We start from the raw sequence: 8702 nt of genomic DNA, 5'->3' as shown, positions 1-8702 counted from the left end.
ATTCTTTAGAGACGTGCTACAATTCTTCTAACTTCATCCTCAAGATATTGGGCCCAACTCTGTTTCCAACATTTGCAACTTCCAAGTCTTTTCCAATGATTATCTTCAAGAGGAACCCACTGGCAAACTGTTCAGGGAATTTTATTATTTGAACCGGCAGACGAATTCACCGACGGGCCCAACTTGGAGCTAGGTGGAGTTTCAATTCAGAAATGGAAAGAAGCCACCCTCCCATATGGCAAGCCGCCCAGTCATCTCAAGGACTGGAACCAGACTTGGTTCTATTGCCAAGATACATCTCCAGAGAGTGAGAATCCCCTTCCAGGTTATCGTGAACACCGACTTAGCAACACACATCCGCTCCCATAGCGGATCATCACGAAGGAACGGGCCAAGTATACGCCCACTTTTTCAAAGAACAGAGCCTTCATGGCTAACACCTTAACCGACATCGACCTTGTTTGGTGTTGGGTCTCCTGGAGGATCCTGCCCTTAAGCCGCTGCCCCGGCTTAATGTGCGAGTACACCGGCAACTTGAAAGATCCCCAACGCCACTATGAAATCCAATTATCTGATGCCGAAGTCAATGAAGCAACCAAAGCTTTGTTGAATGAAAGCTGGGCAGAATGCAGTAAAACTAGACTTAGTCCTTTCTGCACTTTCAACGAGCCGCCAACTGTAAGTGTTGCACCTCATGTTTCCAATTTGAATCATGTTTTCATTAACATTGTCCACTTATGATCATCTGACCTCCATAGGCCGATTCTCCTTTTTGGATGAAGAAGCTGCAAGACAAGCCGACCAAGCCGACCGGAACCAAGACCAAGGCCACCAAAAAGCCTGCCAAGAAGAAGATCGATCCCTCCGAGTTACTGAACTTGGATGACAATGGTGATGATGATGAGTCAGAGATAGAACTTGATTCTCTTTGCTCATTTTTTGTACATCTCATTGACGATGACTATTATCAGGATGAAGTGGAAGCCAGCCGTGCGGGTGACGAAGAGGTAATTGTTCTTTCCTCCGGCTCAGAATGTCTGCCAAAACAGAGAACTCGCCAAGCAACCCAGAAAGTAAGGTTTTCTCATCCTTTGGCTTATTTGGATCCCAACTTTATTTTTAAGAGGCAGCAACATGAAGCTCGCCGCACAACCCGGAACATCGGAAGGAGCATCCTTTCCTCTGGCTTACCAAACACTCCAGCTCCCCGCAAGCGTCATCTAGAGGTCTCAACAAATTCCGACTTAACTTATCCAAAGCTGGTCTTTTTCGACAACCTGTTAATCCTCCCAATTCAAATTATCAGGGAACATCTCATTCCTCCTATGGCGACTCAATGGGAACTCATGTACCAGCCTTCAAACTTATTCCTGGGTAAGATGCTAAGCCTCTGCTTTCAATTATATATTCAATCATTATGTTAACATCATCTTGTGTTTCATTCACAGAGCTATGGCAAAGACCAGAAAGAAAATGAAGGTGACAAAACCACTGAAAACCCTTCTGAGCTGGAGCAACAGTCAACAGAGACCTCCCACCATGCCCCTGAAGCCACAGCCGATGAATCTCCACTAGTCGAGCACAACATTGACGTAGACCAGATGGATATTGATCCAGCCACCAACAAGTTGCCAAGCCCCATTAAGCTGCCAAGCCCCATTAAGCCGCCAAGCCCCATCAAGCCTACTGAAGAAAAGGCTGATGATGTTACCATCACTGGGCATGGCTATACAGCGCCAGGCAATCCCACTGTCTTGTCAAAGCACATTGCCAAGGAAGAAATTTCTGTTGCTGACAAAGGCAAGTGGTCAGTCAATTTGTATAGTTACACTCATTTCAGTGCTCAAGAGATCCACTTTGGGTACTTGAACCGTTTGTACACAAGCCATGACTTTGAAGACGGCTTAGTCAACTTGATGAAGGAGTGCTTTGAGGTAAACACTACAACTCTCTTCATATGAATATCTTCCATTAGCCGCCAAGTTTACTGGACATGATAGAATGGAATGTAGTGTAGACTTTAAATAGCTTTGTAGATCAAATCCAGTAGCCCCCAAGGGTTGGCTTATACTTTCAAGATAAACCGGGACTTTTAGTAGTAATACTTCAACTTTGCACATATAGCCCCCAAGGGGCGGCTTGATCTGTCAAGATAAGTTGGGACTTTGAATAGTAATGGTTCAATTTCACACCTGTAGCCCCCAAGGGCCGTCTTAATCTGTCAAGATAAGCCAGGTCTCATTACCAAATTTGTCCATAAAATACAAGCATGTAGCCGGGTCATTATAAAATTGTCTTCAGAAAAGAGCAATGTGCATTAGCCCCCATGTGCCAAGTGAAATACTTGTATTGTGCTCGGGACTTTTAAATAAGATGACTTTAACCCCGCCTATTGTTTATATCCTACAGGCTGAACTTACTGTCAAAGAATCCCAAGTTGTTGATCTTCAAGAGAATATAAAGTCTCAGCAATCTGCAACCTCCAAAGCCAAAGCCGAATTGACCACCGTCTTAGTAGAGACAGAAAAGCTGAAGAAAGACTTCAAAGCTGACCAGGCAGGCTGGGAGACAGAGATATTAGCTCTATTGAAGAGAGAGGAGGAAGCAGAAGCAGCTCTTAAAACCAGTGGTTGAAGAGCTTGCGGTTTAAAACATCAAGTAAATGCCATGACCGTTGCCATCTTCGTTAAGTAATTTCATCTTAATTTGATACTATGAGGGTATCCAAAACGAAAGATCACCTTTTTGATGAATTGAACCGCCATGGCTACATCGCATTTGCTAACCGGCTCAGCTTCAACCCACTTTGTAAACTTGTCAACAGCTACCAGGAGATGAGTCTTTTTATCTTTGGACCTTTTAAAAGGCCCAACCATATCCAACCCCCAGACTGCAAACGGCCAAGTAATTGGAATCATCCTCAATTCTTGAGTCGGCACATGAGTTCGTCTTGAGAATTTCTAACAGCCATCACATTTACTGACCAGATCTTTCGCATCAGCATGAGTCGCCAGCCAATAAAACCCATGACAAAAAGCTTTAGCAACGAGAGACTTAGAGCCAGCATGATGACCATAATCTCCTTCATGAACCCCCCTTAGAATTTCACGGTCCTCCTCAGGAGAAATGCATCGTTGAAACACTCCTGTAACACTGCATCTGTGTAGCTCATCATCGACTTAGACCTCCGGGTTATTTGCCTGGCCAAGGTTTCATCCTCAGCTAACTCGCCCCGGGTCATATAAGCTAAATATGGAACAGTCCAATCAGGAGTAACATGGAGAGCTGCCACCAGCTGTGCCTCCGGGTCAGGAATTGCAAGATCTTCCTCTGCAGGCAATTTGACTGATGGGTTATGCAAAACATCAAGGAAAAGATTTGGGCGTACCGGCTTACGCTGAGACCCGAGCCAGCTTAAAGCATCAGCGGCTTCATTTTTCCGTCGATCAACATGCTCCACTTGATAACCTTTGAAATGACCAGCAATAATGTCAACCTCTCGGCGATAAGCCGCCATGAGTGGATCCTTTGAATCCCAAGTTCCCGACACTTGTTGAGCCACCAAGTCTGAGTTGCCAAAACACCTCACCCGGCTTAAACTCATCTCTTTAGCCATCCTAAGACCATAGAGTAAGGCTTCATATGCAGCTGCACTGGTAGTACGAACATCAACCTTAAAACATGACAAAATTTATCACCTCGTGGGGAAGTCAATATAACTCCAGCCCCCGAGCCTTCCAATTGCCTGGATCCATCAAAGTGAATAGTCCAATATGTGCCATCCGGCTTATCCTCAGGCATCTGCAATTCCGTCTAGTCATTGATGAAATCCACAAGTGCTTGAGACTTTATAGATGTTCGAGGAATATACTTCAAGCCATGGGGTCCAAGCTCAATGGCCCACTTAGCTACCCGACCTGTGGTTTCTTTGTTTTGAATAATATCTCCCAAGGGAGCAGAACTAACCACAGTGATGGGATGACTAAGAAAATATTGCTTCAACTTGCGGCTAGCCATGAACACGCCGTACACCAATTTCTGCCAATGTGGATATCTCTGTTTAGACTCAATGAGCACCTCACTGACATAATAAACTGGCCTTTGAACCGGGTACTCCTTGGCTGACTCCTTCCTTTCAACTACAACTGCCACACTAACAGCTCTGTTGTTCGCAGCCACATATAAAAGCAAGGGCTCCTTCTCAATAGGAGCTGCAAGAACCGCCGGCTCAGCCAGCTGTCTCTTAAGCGCCACAAACGCCTCATTAGCAGCATCGCTCTAGACAAAGTTATCTATCTTTTTCATCATTTGATACAAAGGGATAGCCTTCTCTCCTAGGCGGCTTATAAACCGGCCCAAAGCCGCAATACGACCCGCCAAACGTTGGACGTCATTGATACACGCCAGCTTAGCCAAAGAAGTGATAGCCTTGATTTTCTCCGGGTTAGCTTCAATGCCCCTCTCAGAAACCAGGAAACCCAATAACTTGCCTGTTGGCACGCCAAAGGCACACTTGGCCAGTTGAAGCATCATTTTATAGACCTGGAGATTGTCAAAGTCTCTTTCAGATCATCTATCAAAGTCTCCTTCTTCCTGGATTTCACAACAATATCATCCACATAGGTGTGAACATTGCATCCAATCTAGTCAGGAAGGCAATTCTGAACACATTGTTGGTAAGTCGCCTGGGCACTCTTGAGACCAAAAGGCATAGACACATAATCGAAGGCCCCAAAGGGAGTGATTAAAGCTATCTTCTCCTAGTCCTTAACTGCCATCTTGATCTGATGATAACCAGAATAAGCATCCAAAAAGCTCAAACGCTCACAACCCGCCGTAGCATCAATAATCTGATCAATACGAGGGAGATAAAAAGGATTAGCTGGACATGCCTTATTAAGGTCTATATAATCCACACACATACACCAAGTGCCATTTTTCTTAAGTACCAGCACCAGGTTAGCCAACCACTCAGATGAAAAACTTCAATGATGAATCCTGCTGCCAAGAGCCGAGCCACTTCTTCACCAATTTCCTTGCGCCTCTCTTCATTAAAACAACGAAGGAATTGCTTAATCGGTTTAAACTTTGGATCCACATTAAGAGTGTGCTCAGCGAGTTGCCTCGGTACACCTGGCATGTCAGAAGGTCCCATGCAAAGATGTCCCGATTCTCACGGATGAACTCGAAGAGCGCGCTTTCCTATTTCGAATCCATATTAGCACTGATATTGAACTGCTTGGACGAGTTGCTGGGAACAAAATCAACCATATTAGTGTCATCTGCCGATTTAAATTTCAACAGGGGGTCATTCTCTGTAGTTGGCTTCTTCAAGGGTGTCATATCCGCCGGGTGAACATTGTCTTTATAAAACTTTAACTCCTCAGTGGCACAGGCCGACTCAGCATAAGCAGCATCACCCTCTTCACAGTCCAAAGCAATCTTCCTATCACCATGCACCATGATGGTGCCTTTGTGACCCGACATTTTAAGCTGCAAATAAACATAACACAATCGCGCCATAAACTTGGCGTAAGTCGCCCGCCCAAACAAAGCATGGTATGGACTTTTGATCTTAACCACCTCAAAGGTCAATTTCTTAGCTCTAGAATCATGGTCATCTCCAAAAGCTACCTCCAATGTTATCTTATCCACTGGATACACTGACTTACCAGGCACCACCCCATGGAAAACAGTAGAAGACGCCTTAAGATCTTTGTCAGTCAAATTCATACGACGAAAAGTCTCATAGTAAACGATATTGATACTGCTGCCCCCATCCATGAGCACCTTTGTAAGCTTATACCCTCCTACCTGTGGAGCAACCACCAATGCCAACTGACCTGGATTGTCAACCCGGGGCGGGTGATCCTCCCGGCTCCATACAATAGGATGCTCAGACCATCTCAAATAACGAGGTACTGTCGGCTCAACGGAGTTCACCGCCCGCTTATCAATTTTCTGATCTCACAGACTTGTCGTTAATACATGACATTGACCACTATTCAGCTCCTTTGGATTGCTCTGATAACCAGACTGCTACTACTGATTCCCTTGGCCAGATTGCTGGTTAAAATCACCTTGATTACCTTGGCCTTGAAAGCCAGAGCTTGAGACGCCACCTCCAAAACTAGGCCCATGAGAGGTGGAACCAGAACCACCGTGCGGGCCATGGTTATTCTAGAAAAAATTAGAGTTTCTATACTATCTCATGATGAAGCAATCCTTCCACAGATGACTGGCCGGCTTATCCTGGGTTCCGTGGTTCGGACAAAGCTGGTTCATCATGGCCTCAAGGTTGAACTTCGGCCCTCCAAACCGGGGCGCTTGTGTTTTCCCCTTACGACGCTGGTTATTACTCTGCGTGTTGGTGTTAGCCATGAAGTCTAAACCACCGTCCGCCTTATGTTTACCATTACCACCTTGACCCGCCGTGTTATGATGTCCCTTTGCATTGCCACTCTTCTTCCCCTTCCCAGTCTTCTCCTCATCAGACTCAGGGTCTTTAGTGCTATCACAGTCGGCATACTTGGCGAGAGCCGCCATGAGCTCCTCCATATCATTGCAATTACGCATAAGCTGCCCTAATTTCTGCTTAAGGGGAAGAAAACGACAATTCTTCTCTAACATGAGGACTGCTGAACCGGCGTTGATACTGTCCGATGAGTGTATAACAGCTGAGATCCGATGCACCCAATTGGTTGTTGACTCTCCTTCACCTTGGATGCAAGAATCCAAATCTAGAATCAACATAGGCTGCTTGCATGTGTCTTTAAAATTTTGAATAAATCACCTTTTCAATTCCGCCCATGATCCAAAGGAGTTAGTAGGCAGCCATTTCAACCAAGTACGAGCCGACCCATCCAACATCATGGTAAAATACTTAGCACATGCAACATCACTAACATCCAGCATCCCCATAGCCATCTCATAGCTTTCAATCCAAGCCACTGGGGGCTGATCCGCCATGTAGTTAGGCACCTTGCGGGGGTCCTTGAAATCCTTAGGCAAGCGCTCATTGCGTAGAGACGGCATAAAACAGGGCACACACAAGGTTCTAGAGGTCAGTCCTGACTCCACAGACGCTGACGGATAAACCGGAGATTGTTGTTGAGCCGCCAACTGAGCCACCAACTCCGCCTCACGTCGTGCTCTGCCCTGGTCCACCAAAGCCTGAGCATCATTACCACCACGTGGAGGGTCAGGCCTACGAGGCTGATTGAGGTGCCGCTCACTACTTGACACGGATGGTTCATCAATATGTCTGCTATAACTCCGGCTTGGACGTGGTGTTGAATGAATCCAAGCGCGAGTATATGAATAAGCCGCTTATTGAGCCACAACCATCTGAACAAGTTCTCCGTCTCCCCATATTTCCACCACCGCTGGCGACTCATCCTGAACCGGGAGAGCCACCAATCGAGTATTCACAGCTATCATGTTATCCAAAGGATTAGAAAAATGACCCATGGGCGTTGGAACATGCTGAGGAGGGGTCAAATTCAAACATGGGGGGTTTGCAGCTCAAGGATGAACCGGTGCTCCAGCCGCCAGTGCCTCAATGGCCTGATCCACACCGGGCGGGTTACTAGTTCCTACCCCAGGCGTGTTGAAAAGGTTCCTCGCATCATAAACCGGGGATAACCGACTCACATGCCTTCTCTTGAAGACAATGTTCAATGCATCCCGGTCCAAGCTCAAGCAAAAGTTCTCAGCCTAAATCCGTTCTGCCTCCCTCTCCAAGGCGGCTCGCTCCATCGCCATCTGGGTGTCCTCAGCATTTAGATCCTCCTTAGCTTGGGCTATCTCGTCACGTAACTTTGCAACATCCGCTTTATGCTGAGTTTGGTTCGCCGGGGTTACCTCCGCCGTTAACAACATTGCCAGAGCATCCAACAGATCAGATAAGACTTGAGCCGACGGGCACACAGGGCCTCCTACCCCGACTGCCGTTGTCATTGCTGACCCGGAGATCATTGCTGCTGCAGTTGAAGAATTCTGCCCTAGCTGTGTACCGGCCATGATCGCAACCCGGTTTGGCAGCTCGTAGGGGTCCATAATACTGTCACCATCGGAACAGCCCCCAAGCCCACCATCCTGAACCTAATAGATGGAATTGGTCTCGTCGGTTGAGGACTCATCGCTTGAATAGACGGCCGGCTCACCACCGGACTCAGATCCTCCTTCCAGATCCACTCCTTGAGTAAAGCCGAAAAACACATACTTCGGGTGGCTTGAACCTTGGCGGGTCGCACGTGCTGAGCCGTCTCGACGATGTCGGTGCATGTGTGCGACTTAGCTTCCGACTCACCAATCTTGCCAATGAAGACATGTATTCCGCCAAAGGGGACCCGGTACCCATACTTGATTGAGCCAGCCTTGGGGCCCCAGCCTGCATCGTCGATGTAGAGCTTGCCGCGACGACTCTTGGTCATCCGGCCCACAGTGTATCCCTTGAGCCCTATGAAGCTGCCCTTCAAGAACTCGAAACCACCATGCGCTGGCCCCACGGTGGGCGCCAACTGTCATGGAATTGTCACGGCAGATGCCCTAGCATGATGACTTAGGTATGGAGCAATCACGACGTAGTTAGCTTGAAGGGGTTAAAATGGGACAAGGGACACATAGAGTTTACCCAGGTTTGGCCCCTCGCAACGAGGTAAAGGCCTACTCCTGCTTTAGGTTGTATTGCTTGGGTTTCG

This window comes from Triticum dicoccoides, chromosome 2B (assembly GCF_002162155.2).
Source record: "Triticum dicoccoides isolate Atlit2015 ecotype Zavitan chromosome 2B, WEW_v2.0, whole genome shotgun sequence".
NCBI classification, from domain to species: domain Eukaryota; kingdom Viridiplantae; phylum Streptophyta; class Magnoliopsida; order Poales; family Poaceae; genus Triticum; species Triticum dicoccoides.
The sequence above is the reverse complement of the archived record's forward strand: the minus strand, read 5'-3'. Positions refer to the sequence as shown.